Genomic DNA, 17,577 nt, shown 5'->3' on the forward strand with positions numbered 1-17,577 from the left:
AGTTTCTTGGTCTTACTATTTTTTAACTTATCCAAGTATTCTGGAGTTTCTATAAATATCTCTTCAAACTGGAAAGCAGAAACAGTCAATGAGTTCTTGTTATTTGATTCCACAGCATAACTGAACTCGAATGACTCCTGTGTGGTGCACACTATGGAGAAGGGAAGATTTCGGAGTTTGGCAGGGTACACAGAGGACAGTGATCATGGCCATTTGGAAGTTTAGATTAGAGTCACCGAGATAAAAGCATGGGTTGCAGCACATAACGGCTCATTTTGCAAGTTCATTTCACCTCCACCGAGTCTCCCTCTGTCAATGATTAGGTAATGATTTGGGAGGGGAATATCCCTGGAGGGAATGCTGGGAAGTTCTAGTTATGGAGTTCAATTCTCTGGAAAGCCTTTCCCTCCCTGTGAGGTCAGGACATGGTATTAGGAGGCCCCAAGCATGTGGTACTCATGGGGCCAGTGACCTCCAAGATGCTGCCATCAGGGGCCTCTGCTGTATATTCCCTCCCTCTGTTGAATTTAATATTTTAAAAGGAGTCTTGATGATGAAAAGCTTGAGAATGGGGGGTTTCGAACGTGCTCAGTGGAACAGTTTATTGTGGATCTACATGATCTCATAGGATCAGATTATATAAACAGTGAGGTGTGTGGGCAACAAGGTATAAAGCACCCAGTTCATGACAACATAAAGGATGTGGGTGGTCACTGTGGGACAGTGACCGAGGTGGGATGGGACTCGCTGGTGTGTTGTAGTTTGTGAGGCTGATGGAGATGGGTGGGGTTGTGAGGATCAGCCTCTGAGCCCAGAGAACCCAGAAGTCCTGACCAATGGCCTCTGGTAAGCCTTGCCCCACACCCTCCTCAGTCAGGCTGGGCTGCACAAGGGAGGCCTGGGATGCTCTCAGCATCTCCCCCTACCTGACCCTCCTGTGCTGAACTCATCGTCCCCAGGGGCTGTGAACACATCCTGGAACCCCAAAGCTGGACCCATAGCGAAAACTATGGGTTGTTGATTTGTAGAAATTAAACAACCTAACCTGGCACTGTTTGAATTTTTTGTGTATTGTCTTTTCATGAACTTGAGAACGGACAAGGTTAATTTCCTGTGCATTCATGAAGCAATCGAGAAAGCGTACCCCCGGGGCTTAGGTAAACACGCTGTTAGGAGGCTCAGGGAGCACACCAGAGGTTCCCTTTGCAGGACAACACCTCACCTGAGACCCTCCTTTACTGCTTGCTCTCCCCTGGGGGACCCGATCTCTGGAGTCTGTCCATGACTCCCTCCCCAGGAAACCCTCACAGAGTTGCTGGGTCCCTCTGACCTGGGCTGGGAGGTGCTTTTCTCAGTGACACCTCTAGAGGGCAGCACGCAACAGAGTCCCACATTTGCTGCTGGGAATATGGCATTTTAACCCTGTAAAATGGTTGGGCATCCTCCTAGATGCTCCCATTTCTCTTTTAATCACCCACTTACTTGTCTGCATCCTCACTAGAGTGTTCGCTGCCTGAGGGCAGGAGCTGTGTCTGTCTCATTCATTTCTGTAACCCCAGAACTTAGTACAGAGCCTGGCACTAAAGGTACCTCCCTCCCAAAATCATTGCTAAGCGAATAGATGAAATCTTTAACAGATGGTTTGTTACAGTTGGCTCATTCCCATATTTGTGATTGTATCAACTTTAAGTACGTTTATTTTCTAATATTATATACATTTATCCTTTTTGTGGAAATTCCTAGCATGTACAAAAAATTTTTAAAAAGCACAGTGGTTCTCGTACCTTCCATACAGCTTCAATAATTATCAACTCAAGCCGATCTCGTGTCATCTATATGCACATCCACCCTCCCCTTCTTGTAAAAATGGGAGTGGATCTTACATATCATATCATTTCATCCTTAGATACTGCATGCATATTTCTAAAATGGAAGAACTATTTTGAACATAAACACAATGATAAACCTAAAATCACACCTAAAATATTAACAATAATTCTTTAATACCTTATATTCAATAAACAATCAAGTTTCTACTTATTGTATGTGTCATAAGTAATATTTACAGTTTGTTGAAATGAAATCCAAATAAGATTTGTGCAACTGGATTAGTTGATGTTTCTTTTGCTTCCTTTAAAATTCAAAAACAATTGTTTACGTGCTCTTCCACAGGCAGAATTATTTACATATTCATTTGGTCAAATCGGTCCATTTCTGTCTTAAAGTTCAGCTGTTTTGATATATTGCAAAATCACCCCCAGCTCCTCAAGTGTGGAAGTTTCCCAGCTTATATGAGAAAAGCACTTTGAGAGTGAGTTTAGACCCAACTTAAGAGGACCTATGTAAGGACCTACCTCCACTCCAGCTGCAGCCAAAAGCCACCGGATGCTCTCCATCCTGCCTCGTACATTGAGATTGTGAAGCTTGGGCTTTCCCGCCATGATACCAAACCCTCAGTTGCCCTGAACCTGGATGAATCAGACCACAGAAGCAAACTGCACCTTATAACGTGCATTCGAACTGAAGGGGTAGTGTCTGCCTTCTTCAGGGTGGCATTGGAGGAGTTCCATGTGGTTCTTGCTTGAACTAAATTCTCACCTATCAGTGGGCATCCTTGTGAAAGTGCACCAAAGCAAGTCTCAGGTTGCATCTGTCCTCACTCTGAGGACATAAGTAGAGCAGCCTCGATCATACACAGCTGTCACCTTGGGCCTGTGAGGGGCTGTCAAACCAGAAAACTTCACTGACGGCGAGGAGCAGGGACAGAGTCAGTCTTTGGCTGCCATGCTGCACTTGTTCAAAGACGTTACCTGGGGCTGAATCCTGCCTTCACTGTCCCCAGAATCTTCTAATTCTCTCCACAGGAGAGGAGGCGCATTCTTTATTTTTTTCTTTTGGAATTCTATATTTTCTCACTGCTGGGTGAATTTTAGTTTACCATCTAGAGAAAGAGATGTTACTGCATTACCTTGACGGAAGGAACTAACCTATGTTTAGTGTGTGCCACCTAGTGGGCACTTTCTCATTTTTATCCTCATTTCATCGTCACAGAAATTGCTTGAGGTAAATTCTGTCATTATTCTAAGTTTACAGCTGGGGATTTTGATGTCTCCTGAGGTTCGGCGACTAGCCTAAAATAAGTGGTGAACCTAGTCAAGGGCACTTTTATTTGACCCCAGTGTCTAGGAGCTTCTCTATCCCAGTGCTTGCCAACTGCGGATTGCGGCCCACTGTGGACTGTGAAATCAACACAGCAGGATCTCACTACCATTATTCAATCGAAATAAAATAGTATAGACCAGGGTGAATCATACCTAATAAGGGTAAGTACTTTTTGCTAAAACTTTCATTTAAGTTACATTTATGTCTTGTGTGAAAGTCTCTAACAGAGGAGGCGGAACCTGCGTCCACATCGGATCTATTTCTAACCTTTGTGCTCTGTAGCCTGTGCTTAGTCATGCTGGCTCTGCTCCTTGTATAAAGAAATGCTGCCTATAGCCTGAAATACACAGCATAGCCCAGTCTCAAGGCTCTGACCTTTACATAGAGTAAAAAAGTTGCAGAACAAAGAAGAACTTTTGTCTTGCTGCCGGTTTATAGGGACATCATGACCAGACCTATGTGGACAGCTGAAAGAACAAAAGGTTCACGTCCCCTACAGTTAGGGGCTGGCCAGCATCAAGAACTTTGCAACCACCAGCCACATCCCCCTTCCTTTTTAGTATAAAAGCAGGCTGAATTCTAACTTGGGAAGATGGTTCTTTGGGACACTCGTCTGCTATCTTCTCGGTCTGCGGGCTTTCCCAATAGAGTCGCTATTACTTGCCCCAACACCTCATCTCTGAATTTATTGGCCTGTGGTGTGGCGAGCAGTACGAGCTTGGACTGGGTAACGTGTCCATATGTGATTGTGTGGTCTGGGTCGTAAAATGTAAGATATACATTTGACTGGGACTAGCCAAAGAGGTCTGACAGATGTTGCTCTATTCTAAGGTGTCCCTGCACGCGTGACATTTGGGGCTGGGTCATTCTTTGCTTTCCTGTGCATCAGAGGATATTTACTTAGCCTCAGAACTAACCTCTGCCCACAAGCTGCCAGTAGCATAGGGCCCCCATTCCCATCATGACTGGGCGAGTTCAGCAGTGGTCTTGGGCAAGTTTTATTAGTGATGTGAATACAGAAGCACAGGAGTCATTAAAAAGCAAGGATTCAATGGCCTAGACTCAGGGAGGGACAATTTCAGTCCCATTTTTAGTCATCAGACCTCTGACCAGAATTTGTTGTTTTAGTTCTGGTAAGATTTTGTGGTTGTTGAATTTTTAGTACAAATTCTTTGCACAATATTTCTTTTTCAAAAAAGGCATGTGCACCTAAAACCATAGCCTGTAACTTACAAGGCCCATAAAGTAGAAACAAAATGATACACCAAGAGCACCAGCTTGTTTTGCAGAGTACCAGAAAACTGCAGATATGGAAACACCTTGATGACAGCCCCTCCAACAGAGCATGGCCCACTCACACTGATGGACTAGGATGACTGATCGTCAACCTTAGAGGTCACAGGCTGAGAGGATACCACGGTGCACAGAGAACGCTTGAAACTTACATTGAAACATACACTTATTTTCCACCAGTCATTTCTGAGCCCCTCTTACTCCCTACTTCCAAGATAAATATGCCACTCAAAAGGGATCAAAAGAGCCCTGTTTCTCAAAAGCCTGCTTGTTTGCTTACATAACAAGTTTTTATTTGTCAAACTAGTTTAAATGTTCCAAGGACCTGTATTTATTTGTATATCTATTTTCTTAGTGGACACCTTATTTCTGGTTGACATGCAATGCATTTCTTCTTTGTAATAAATTTCCTTCGGACTTCCCCCCCGATACCCCTTGAGTACTTCCACATATCAAGCGATGATGGCTGGTTGGGAATAAGATAGGAGACTGATGTGGTCCCTGCCCTAAAACAGTTTAAATCTAGTCAGAGAAACAGCTTTGTAGACAACCTAGAGTGCACAAAGAGCCCAGCGGTGACTTCACTTTAATTGGTTCCAAGCCAAGAATCATGATCTCTTAGCCAAGCAAGTCAGAGCAAGGTGATCAGCTGCAGGCTGGGAAAGCTGAGGATGGTGCCCACCTGCCCAGGTTGGCCCCGCCTCCACGGCTGCATCATCCAGGCTGTGACTTCTCCATTCCTCGGGTGTTTGCCTCCCTACCCTACATTAGGGGTGCTGCTCGTGTTTGTCTAAAACCTGTTCTCAGACATTATAAAGTGCTTCTTCTTCATTTCTATTTCAATATCTTCTCCCATGGGCCTGTTTTATTTTTTCCTATGAACTCTGTTTAGCCCTGGAAGCTCCAACATCAGTGTGAATTTTCACAGGGTCTTTGACATTCCTAGGCTTCTGTGTATAAGACCTTTGTTTTATTCCTTTTAAGTTGGCATTTCTACTGACTCTCATTATGCTGCATCCTACTTGGTGACTTCATGTACCTTTTAAAAACCAATTCTGTGCTCCACTGATGTATCTAGCTCTCCCCTCAAGACCTCCCAAGTTATACAGGTAGAAGTCAGGTAGCTGCTTCTCCAAGTGTGTGAGAAATACACTGCACCCCAGAGAGAGCATGTGTTGGCCAGCTATCTAGTGGGAAAGTCTGCCTTAGATTCCAGTCCTCCTGACAGACTAGTTTCTTCCTATTATATCTCTTCTCTTATTGAATTTTCACAGGCTGCAGAGATTACAGTTTCTGTGCCCCGCACTAAGCTGTGAGCTCCCAGAAAGCAGAGACATCATCACAGTCTTTAGCACCAGACTTTCCTCAAAGTTCAGTACACCCTCTGTGTGACATGGCATGATTAGATAGCCCAAGAGCCACACGTTTGTGTTTTAGCATTTCCCTTAGAGGGCTTGCCACTTTGCAATACGGTAGTATAGAACAATTAAATAATCATGACGTAACCAATCCTGATTATGAAACCCAGCATTGTGCTGTTTAAACAGAACTATCAAAACAGTAGAACTCTCCCATATTGTGAAAACTTAATGACTATGCAAAAAAAATGGGACAGTGCTTTGGCAGGGTAGCCCAGGAGATTATTTAACTTGGCAAATAGATGCAGTTTGCACATTCTCCGCTGGACTGGGAACAGGACAGTTCAAGAGAAGGGCATTATTTTCTTGAAGTTGCCTAAGAAGTAAATCCAGGTGCACTTGCCTTACTATCCTAAAAGCCCTATGCACTTAGATTCACTCATAATTTTGAGTGTTTTCTCCATACGAAACCCTGCCCGTGCTTTGGTCCCCAAAGACTGAACTCAGAAGAGGAGATGGAGGAGGAAGGATGGAGAGGAAGAAGGAAAGGAAGGAGGAGGAGAAGGGTAAGTAGCCTGCTACTCTGTGCTCACTCACAAAGTCAGTCATACAAGCAGCAAGCTCCCAGCTGTGAGACCAGCTTTGGAGGTGTAGGTTCAGATTCTGACCCTCAGCCACTGATGACTGACTTGCCAACAGGAGATGCCAGTTCAGGTGGCAGGCAACCACTCCGATATATTGTCTCGTCCTCACTGAAGTGGGATTCCCAACATGTGTGACTCTGCCTAATTCAAGTCCAGCACAGTTGTGTGTTGACTCCTACATGAATCACACTACTATCCCATCTATAATAGAGCAAGTGACTCTAACATGAGCTCACGGATCCCTCCCAGCACTGGCATAGTTGTATTTTCAGATTGCCCTTAGTAACACTCTTTCTTTCCCATATCATCAACTTCTCTGCCCTCACTTTCTAAATTTTTGATTATTATTTTCCTCTAAAGACATGTCCTTGAAGAACGAAAAAACAACTCTTGAATTGTCTCCTGAGCACACCAAGAAGATGCAATCACACCAAGTACCCACATAAAATTACACATTGCAAGCATTTTCCTCTTGAAACAGACATGAGAAAACACATGAAGATACGGTCAGTACCAACCTAATTAAAGTCCAGCTGCCTCTCCGCTCAGCTCCTTGATGCCAGTCCTTGCACATATGTTAGGTGCTTTAATACTGTGACAACCCTCTCCCTCCGGAGGGGGTGGTGGGTCCCATAGCTCCCCAGGGTGCCATAGCATTCCAAACACGCCACAGAGAAAATGATAAGTCAACACTGTGTCATTTCAAGGCGATCCATTAATGCACAAACAGAGACTCCAGGTTTATCTGGCTGCCCAGCAGACCCGTGGGGACCAGACCTCTTATGGGGGAGGTCATGACATTGGCCGCAAAGTTTATGGCCGATGGAAAAATCTTGGCGGAACAAGGACAGTGTGTCAAAGTGTTGCAGAAATCAGTCTGTCAAGGGAATTCCTAGGTGGCGCAGTAGGCAAGAATCTGCCTGCCAATGCAGGGGACATGGGTTCGATCCCTACCCCGGGAAGATCCCACATGCCAAGGAGCAACTAAGCCTGTGCGCCACAACTATTGAGCCTGCACTCTAGATCCTGTGAGCCACAATTATTGAGCCCATGTGCACAACTACTGAAGTCCACCCACCTGGAGCCCGTGCTCTTCAAGAAGAGAGGCCACCACAACGAGAAGCCCGCCCCGCTCGCCACAACTAGAAAACGCCCATGTGCAGCAACAAAGACCCAACACAGCCAATAAAATTAATTAATTAGTTAATAATAAAAAAACAAAAAGAAATTGGTCTTTCGAGAAGCCAAGCACCACACTCGGAGGGTTGGAGAACTCAGGTTTATTAAGCCAGTGGCACCAAATGAGCTAATGCTCCAAAGTTCTGGGCCCTGAACCCAGGGTGAGCTTTACTTTTACAGTACAGGTTTACAGAGCATGGAAGTTTCTAAACAGAAACTTACAAGAGCAGGAACAGAACATTCTATTTTTTTAGCAAAATATCTTAAAGTTACATTGAATTGTTAGGTCATCCTGTTTTTCTGTTTTTCTCAGGTGCAGCAAGCATATTTCACAAAAGCAAAACAAGCATGGAGTTATTTTTAGCTGAGTGTACGTTTCTAACTTTCCTCTTCAAGCAGAAAGGGAACATGGTAGCCAGAATAGGGAGATAGCGATCTAAATTTGTGAAAAGAACTACATGGTGAATACTATTGCAACCCCCCAAATCTATACACGCAAAGAATCCACCTGAGTTGTCCTCACTCTGGGTGGGAGGGATAAACTGCACCACCTAGGTCATTTTCAGACCGTTCTCTTCTTGACTTTGGCTTTGCAGTCTAGCCCCAGGGCCTTTGCCTGTACTGTTTCTTCTGCTTGGAACCCTCTCAATTCCTGTACTTCCTCTAACATATCACGAGTTTTTTGCTTGTTTTTAAAGTTTTTTAACATTGAACTATAGTTGATTTGAAGAGGAAAGTTAGAAACTTAAACTCAGCTAAAAACAACTCCATGCTTCTTTTGCTTTTGTGAAATATGCTTGCTGTGCAGAGAAAAACAGAAAAACAGGATGACCTAACAATACAATGTAACTTTAAGATGTTTTGCTAACAAAATGGAATATTCTGCACCTGCTCTTGTAACTTTCTGCTTGGAAACTTTCATGCTCTGTAAACATGTGCACTGTAAAAGTAAAGCTCACCCTGAGTTCAGGGCCCAGAATTTTGGAGCCTTAGCTCATCTGGGGCCGCTGGCTTAAAACCCTGAGTTCTCCATCCCTTCTTGTGTGGTGCTTCGTTTCTCAACGGACTGATTTCTGCAACAGATTTACAATGTCATATTAGTTTCAGGTGTACAATATAGTGATTTTGTATTTTTATAAATTATACACTATTTAAAGTTATTAATATCATATCACTATTTTGACCTTGTGTATTTAATATCTGCCTCACGCCTGTTGAATGTGAGCTCCTTGAGAACAGGGCTGCCAAGTGTCCATGGCTGACTACGGTGCCTGGCACATGAAAGGGACTTCATAAATATATATGTAATTTATCATTTTTTCTTTTCCGGCTGCACCACATGCCATATGGGATTTTAGTTCCTCTACCAGGGATCGAACCTGGGCCCACAGCTGTGAAAGCACAACATCCTACCCACTAGATCACCAGGGAATTCCCATAATTTCTCATTTTCTAATGGAAAATTTCTAATATATATAAATGTGGAAAAGAGTATAAGGGGCCTTGACATACCCGTCACCTTGCTTCAACAACTGTCAGCAATATTTTGATACAAACCCTAGGTTTCATTTTATTTTGTCAATACACAATTTAATACATAGCTTTTAAACTTTGGGGAAAGTATTTATATGACAGAAAAATTACAAAGGTGGTACAAAGTTTCCAAATACCCTTCGCAGAGCCTCCTCTGATGTTAAATCTTACACAACCATATGACCGTTCATAGTGCAGCCCAGGGAACGCAGCAGGGCCGTGAAGCAGGAGTTCACAGATAGCAGGGGACACCCGTGACTTTCAGGGTTATTGGAGGGTTACTGGGCTCTGGGGGAGGCGCAGGGGGGCACCCAGCTCTCCCCGGGGAGCACCGAGGTGAGGAGGTAAGTGCAACCAGGTAGGAACAGCTGGCCAGGAAGGGAGCACGGTGCCAAGGCAGGAAGGCCAGCCGCCCCCCCACGCTTGGTGTGTGATAGGGCTGGAGCTCAGGGGGTGAGGATGGAAGTGAGGAAGCCACCCTACAGGCAGTGCTATGGCGTCCAAGCTCGTACTGCCCACCACACGTCAGGCCAATAAATCGAGAGATGAGGTGCTGGGTCAAGGAATATCAACTTCATTCAGAAAGCCCATAGACTGAGAAGTTGGTGGACTCCTGTCTCAAAGAACCATCTTTCCTGGGTTTGGATGCTAGTTTCTTTTATAGATCAAAGGAGTGTAGGTGAGGAAGTAGAGTTAAAAAGGGGATAAGCTGTTGCACCTATGTTCTGGCTTGGGGCAGACCCTGGAGATGGGTTAAAGTCTTCTTTCCTGCAGCCATTCACAGGTGGGTCTGTTCAGGATGTTTCCTGTGAGCACAACAAGGGTATGTTAGCTTAATGCTCAGGCTTGGGAGGCAGGGTTCCTGGAGATGGGCCATTATGTATACTTTAAGTTATGGGCAACATGACTCTAGTGATTAACTTGTAGCACAAGCAACAGAATACAAAGGTGAAAGTAAAAGAGAGAGATCCAGTATGGAGTCAGATTTGTTCTTCCCTATTACAGCAGCAGGGGGCCCTGAAGGAGGTAAAGCAGGGCAGTGATACTCAGGTTCGCATTTTAGGACAATTGCTCTGATGTAAGTGGAGAACAGACCAGAGTGAGTGAAGCTGCAGCAAGGGAGCCCCGCTGGGCAGGGGATGGAGGTGAGAAATTGTGAGGCTCTGTTGTGGGCAGTGGAGGAGGCTGAGATAAGGAGAGAAACACGGGAGGCTGTTGGGAGGCAGAGTTGCCATGGCTGGAGTCCCAGTCAGTGGGAGCAAGGAAAGACTCGAGAGCGATTCTGGTTGTTGGTGTGGACGCCCAGGCTGGCAACACTGCCTCTGCTCCCGGTACAGAGTGGAGGGGATGGTTGCTGAGGGGCAGACACCAGGTTCGGTTTCTGAGAACCTGAGGTTGAGGGGCCTGAGGAAGAACAGGTTGGAGATGAGCTCAGGCATCAGAAAGAAAAACCGAAGGCCTCTGCACTGAGACAGAGTGAGGTGACCGGCCAGGAAGGAGGAGAAGTAGGGCCAGGGCTGCGTGCCCAGCTCCTAGCTGGCTTCTCTCCAGTCAGCCTGAGCAAGAGGAAGCACTGAAGGTCTCACAGCAGGGGGAGAACAGATCCCTGAACACAGGTCTGTCTCACTCATGGGATGAGGCAGGTTCATGTCACCTTCCATCCCCAGAGCCAGCCCGAGGAGAAGCAACTCACATTCTTTGTCCCAGACATCATCCCACCTTCCCTTCCACAAGGCAGACATGGGGCTGGCAACTTCCTTAGGAGTGGCCAGAGGATTTGGGGGAAATCAACAACCGTATGCCATGGGCAGCTGTCCAGGAAGAGCTCTACCCAGACCTGACTCTGGTGGCCCAGGTACATCTGCTTTCTGGACATGTCCCCCTGGCTGCCCCTCAGCTAACTCACACTGACCAAGTCCAAGCAGAAATCAGGTTCTGAATCTGACACAGATGCAGCTGATGCACACTGTTGCCCAGGCTGGAAGCTTCCCATCATCCTTGACCCTGCTCTCTCCCTCCACAGCTCCCCATTTCCTCCTCACTCTCACCAGGCCCTCTCTTCTCTCTGCACCACACCCCCCCTTCCATGCAGGTTGCCGTCATCTCTTGCACAGTTTCTACAGCATCCTGTCCATGTCACCCAACCTGGATTTGTGTCTGCTTGCTCCACGCAGCGCAAAACCAATCTACTGACTCCAGGTTGTGGTGAAGGAAAGTACAGTGTTTATTGCAGGTGCCAGGTAAGGAGAACAGGCAGCTCATGCTCACATGAGCCAGACTCCCCAAGGGCTTTCAGGCAAGGGTATTTAAAGGCAGCAATAAGGGTATGGATTGCATGGTGGCTGATCAGCTAGTGGATGATTGGTTGGTGGTGAGGTAACACAGTGACATTTCCGGAGTCAACATCATCAACCTTCTGGTCCCAACCAGTCTGATGTGCCTTTGGTCAGCAGTTTCTATCAGGTGGGAGTCAGGTTTCTGTAAAAACAACTTAAGAATGTGTATCAGACTTTGTTATCTATGTCCTTCTGGGAGAAATTAGAGGTTCTGTAACTCCCCTATCATCTGATCTGTTGTTTAAATTGTTACCAGTTGTCCTGGCCCAACTGCTATTCTTTGTTATTGTATGTTCACATCCCTTCAATCATTAACCCTGGAGACAGCCTTTCTGAGACTCAGGGGAGGCTTAGGGGACTAAAGCAAAACTTTTACTGCAATAGATGGGGGACGCGGGGGTGGGGATGGAGGTGGGGTCATATACCTGAGAGGGTCCGAAAGAGTCCTTCTCAGCTTCATCCACGGGACTCTCTGTGTCTAGGCTTGTGCCCTGTGGTCCTTCATTCTGTCCTCCATACAGCTGCCAGAGGGGCCTTTCTAAGAAGCAAATTTAATGCTGTTACTTTCTGGCTTAAATCCTTTTCCTGAGCCATTGTTCCCTTTAGGGTGAGGACCAGACTTTTCCACAAGTTTTATGCATCAAGCCTGTACCATGTTTGACATTTAGAAAAATGTAATACAATATTTTAGACAACTAATAAAAGAATCCGAGGGCCTTGCCCGGTGGTCCCATGGTTGTGAATTCATCTTGCAAGGCAGGGAGTGCAGGTTTGATCCCTGGTCAGGGAACTAAGATCCCACATGGGGCAACTAAGTCCCCATGCCAAAACTAGAGAGCCCACAGGCAGCAACTACAGAGCCCAAGCGCTCTGGAGCCCGCATGTCACAACTAGAGAGAAGCCCACGTACTGCAATGAAAGGAAGAGCCTACGCCACAATGAACACTCTCATGTGCTGCGCCTAAGACCTGACACAGCCAACAAATAAATAAATAAATAAATAAATTTAAAAATCAGAAGACTCAATTATTTCTACGCTATGGTTACACATACATGAATATTTATATGCACAGGGGAAAAGACACAAAGAACACATAGAGCAAAAAAAGTAACATGTTGTGGTCCAAGTGCCAGTTGGAAAAGGATGTCCAGGCACAAGGCAGAATGCAAGGAAGACACCGTTTATTATAGAGAGGAATACTTGTGAGAACAGCAAGCCAACTTCCTGGCAGCCAGGTAAAGTCAACAATGACCATGGGTTGCCTGTTTTTGTAGCCAGGGAGCCTGCAGTTATCTGTTGACTGGGCAGAGTATGCATACTTCTAGTGTGCTGAGTGGGAGAAAAATGGGGCAAACATCTTTCCTTGTATGAGATGAGCAAGGGACAGGGCATGGGGCTTGGGAGGGCTCTGGGACATTGCAGCGGTTGCATTGTACAGACTGATAGGAGTCTGTAACTCTCTGTTCTGGCAACATTGGCCCTTTGAGTTGATCTTGTTCTTTGTCTTTGGAGCACACCACATAATGTGCACTGGGGTTGCGAGAGTGTGAGTACATTCATTTTCTTTAAGAACGTATTGGAGTTTTAGTGTGACATCACTTCTTTATAAATTAAATTAATTGAAATCAGGAGAAGAGACATGAAGCAAAAGGAAACTTCTACTAACAGAAGGAGAGAGGGAGGGAGAATTGTGTCAAATGAAAAAAAATGCACAATGTGAGAGCTGTGAATTAAGTTTTATTTGGGGCAAAATGAGGACTACAGCCCAGGAGACAGCCTCTCAGAGAGCTCTGAGGCACTGCGCCAAGGGTGGGGGGGAGGTTAATATATGTATGATTTTAGTGACGGGGGATACAGGCGACTGAGCACACATGTTGGCAGAGGCTTGCTGCTAGTCACGAGGAGCAGGCGTCTCCATTAATGATTTCAGTGCTTTTCTAGATATGAGAAGATGCAAACTTTCAGCTCATGAAATCTCCTAAAATTATCTACCTGAAGACCTGTGCTGCCAGTTTATCCCAGAGCACAGAGTGCCTCATTCTGTTGCCAAAATCTTGCCTCTCTGTGCACCGATACTGAAAAGGATTAGGGTGGAGACAGAGTTTTGGAGGAATTGGAAAAACGGCTTTAATCTTTCCTGGCAATGGGAGGGGGGAACACAGCAGGCTAGCACCTCAAGAATTGTGTCCCCTTCCCTGGGGAATAGGCAAGGGTTATACTGCCCGGGGCTCGTGGTCTGGGGTTGGTGATAAGGCTCAAAGTAATGAAGGTCTTGCATTCCTTTTCTTCTGCAAAGTCATGGCCACAGCGGGTGTCAGGCGACTCTGCAGCCGGGTCTGGTGTCCCTGAAGTTATCATCCAGTGACCTTGTTTCTGAAATGAAGAGTGCTACAAGGGAGTGCAGGGGTGAAGAAATGCCAGGTACAAAGTGTAATTCTCACGGAATCGGAGAGTAACCAGCTTTGTCAGTGAAGGACAAGGCTAGCTACCTGTGTTTGTTAGCAGCAACAACTAAAGAATAACCGAGAGTGCTGAACTCTTTCAGGCTTTTTAAGTTGTTTCCCAGCCTAGTTATTGCTTCCTTCTTTTCCTTGTTTATCAGAAAAGTCTCATCTCTATTTTTGCTGCAAAAATTCATCTCAGCCCTGAACTCCTTTCAGGGTGTGTTGTGGGTCAGCAACTGCAGTGGCTGTGATACAGACCAGGGTTCTTAGCTTTCCCCAGGCAATAGAAATTGACTAGAGGCCAGACAAGAAATTCAGGCCAGGCTTTACTGGGGCCCCTGCTGCAGCAGGGGGAGTGAGAACAAACAACATGTTCTCGATGACAGGGGCTACGTCTTGTTTCCTTTTGTATGCTTGGAATGTCCAACCTACAATTGTATAGAAGGAGCTCCATAAATGTTTGATGTTGAAAGAAAGAATGAAAGATCAAACACAGAAATCTTAATAAATGAAGAAACCCGTCTCTCAACGTGGTACATTGAGGGAACAGCCACGTGTGTCCGGGATGTGGCTGGGCTGGCTCTATTGGAGATGGAGGAACTATGCCGTGACTCCTGCCTCTCAGGAGCTGGCTGCCTCCTTAGCGTCTTGCAGTGTAGAATCCAGAGGAGCAGTTGGTTCCCATCTAGGGTGTGAGATTGTAAGAGATATTGGGCCCCTCCTCTGTCTCCTCTATTCTAGAAGAAACAACTCCTTCAAGGAGCAGTTGGGGTGGGGACTGGAGTCCTGCTGGGACTCCATCATTCACCTGAGAGCCCAATGTAGAATGTCATTGAGCCCAGGCTGAGCGGTGAGGAAGGGCGCCTGGTTGGCCAGAGGTAGCCACCAATGGGGCACACAGACATTTGCTGGGATTTTTACAAGAAGTGGTGGCCGATTATTAACAGCGAGAAAAAAGTTTCCTTCTTTTGGACTGGAAGGTAGGTGCAGGCTACAGTCCTGTTTATCTGAAGTGGGGTCTCCTTCATTGTGGCTCTGGGTGTTTGGGATTCCCTTGGGCACCAAGGAAGGCTTGGAGGTGGGGGCGGGGAGGGGAGTGATCCTGTCTCTTGGAATCCCACACTGGGTTCCCGAGATACATTCTTCCACCTCCTGCACGTCTTGAGAAAGTGGGAGTGGCAAGCAGGAGTGGGGGGACATGGTGAGCACAAAGAGTCACATAAAATTCCCAAACGCACTTTCACACGGCAGCAAACCACGCAATGCTCCAATTACGCTCGATATCACAAATGAAGGCAAAAACAAACCAGATTTTACCTTTTAAATATCTTTTATTGCAATATTGAGTCAAATTTCCCGAAGTTTTCGCTCCCTTTTACAAATATCAATTGCATTTGTGACAAACACTTATAAATCATATATAGAACAGGCCACTCTTAGCATAACAACCTCTAAGAAAACAGTGAAACCACTTGTAATTTGATTAAAGAAACATGGAGGACTCTACTTGATGTGGGTGAGATATGTATTTTGTCTATTACTTTTACTCAATCTTTGGTCTTCACAATAACCCCCTGGGGTCGGGGGTACAATCACCACCCCCATCTTAGGGAACAGGGGACGGAGGCTTAGGGAGATGGCATAAGGTTGTACAATAGTGAGGACTCACAACTCTGAAGCCCAGAGCCCCGAACCTTTGAAAGATGGGGATAGTCACACCCGCTTATCATTTCTGCTTGAGGATCCAACCTTCCATGTCTAGCACGGAGTAGCCTACACATGAACAGAACCACATCCACACGTGAGTCTGTTACCGAACCAAACTCGGGTCCAACTTGCCCATGCACAGTAAAGCCAATCTACTGACATCGGGTTGTGGTGAAGGAAAGGGCAGTGTTTCTTGAAGGGTGAGGTGCAAGGAGTCCAGAACAGCTAGTGATCAGAAAGCCCAAACTCTCCGATGTGTTTCAGCGAAGCCTTTTTAAAGGCCGGGTGAGGGAGGGGCGTCCCAGGGTATGGCATCAGCTGGTGCCCGATTCTGTGATTGGCTGATGGGGAGGTAAGGGGGCGTTGTCACATTATCACTCCTCAGGCACCCACTAGGTTTGGGGCTACGTGCTCATGGGTGTCAAGTAGTTAACGTCCTCCATTTGGCGGTGCTTTTAGCATCTGTAAAACAACTGAGAAATATCCACCAGACACCGTTCTCTAGGTACTTCAGAGAGGAGCGACTGCAGAAGACAGGGGCAAAGGAGTCTGTCCCGGGAAGGCCCCACAGGGTCCTGCTGGGTTCCAAGCCCTCAGCTTTCTCAGTGTCCATTCCCTTGGACAGGCCAGAGTGGCAGTTATCCAGGAGGTTATACCCCAGGGAGCCCAGGTTTCCCTCTCAGTGGCTCTCCCCTCCCCACGGGAAGTACAACATTCCATTCCTGGCACCCAGACTGCTGTCCGTGTGTCCAGTGTTGCCAGGTGCCCATTGACTCCAACTCCAAGGACCCACATCTCTACATCCCTTTGAACGTCCACTCTGCCATGCCAACAAGAAGCTTGCCCCATTCTTAATAAGTTGAGGATGGCATTTTGCTGCCCGTGCTTTGGTCTGAGAGCGTTCAGTATTATTGGCACCAGGCGCAGCCATTGGTAGCTCACTCTTGACTGGGTCTCTGGAACCAATATACAGTCTGGAGCCTCCAAGTCATGACACTCGGTGGCCATGTGAGGTACCCATGTCCCGCGGGCAATCCAGGCTGGGAGTTTTCATCTCTCTGGGTTTCAAATCACTGAGAGAATAACCAGACAGAAGAAAGTTTACTCAGCCTGCATGTGAAGCACCAAGGCTCAGAAACAGCTTTCTGGAGGCTACCAGAAATGATCGTACTTGGAACCACAGTTGCTAAACCAAGGGTAACTTTCCACTTTGGCTAATTGGGGGAGCACAATAGAATCACTATAAAGAGATTTAGGGACTTCCCTGGTGTCGCAGTGTTTCAGAATTTGCCTGCCAATGCAGGGGACACAGGTTCGATCCCTGGTCGGGGAAGATCCCGCATGCCACAGAGCAACTAAGTCCATGAGCCACAATTACTGAGCCCAGGCACTGCAACAAAAGAAGTCATCGCAATGAGAAGCCTGTGCACCACAACAAAGAGTGGCCCCTGCTTGCTGCAACTAGAGAAAGCCCTCGCATAGTAAAGGACACCCAACACAGCCAACAACAACAACAACAACAAAAACCCCAGAGATTTAGCAGGATTTCCTTTGTCTCCTTGGATTTCTTTCACAGAATTTGGACTAGTTAAACATTTCATGGAGACAGAATGACAGGAATCAACCTCAGACCAGCCCCAGCCAGACTTACAGCCTCAACCCCATCTCTCAGGGCAGGTAGAAAGCGGTCAAATGGTGGGAGCTCTGTGCACTCAGAGCTCAGAGGAGAGTGGAGTGACGGAGCTTCCCAAGTGATACAACGATATTTAATTTCACCAGTATTGCTTTTTTATTCTTGTTGGTTTTTTGGCCTCGCTGCATGGCATGCAGGATCCTAGTTCCCCAACCAGGGGTTGAACCTGTGCCCCGAGCAGTGGAAGCATGCAGTCCTAACCACTGGACTGCCAGGGAAGTCCCAGT

This window comes from Hippopotamus amphibius, chromosome 11, assembly GCF_030028045.1.
Source record: "Hippopotamus amphibius kiboko isolate mHipAmp2 chromosome 11, mHipAmp2.hap2, whole genome shotgun sequence".
Classification (NCBI taxonomy): domain Eukaryota; kingdom Metazoa; phylum Chordata; class Mammalia; order Artiodactyla; family Hippopotamidae; genus Hippopotamus; species Hippopotamus amphibius.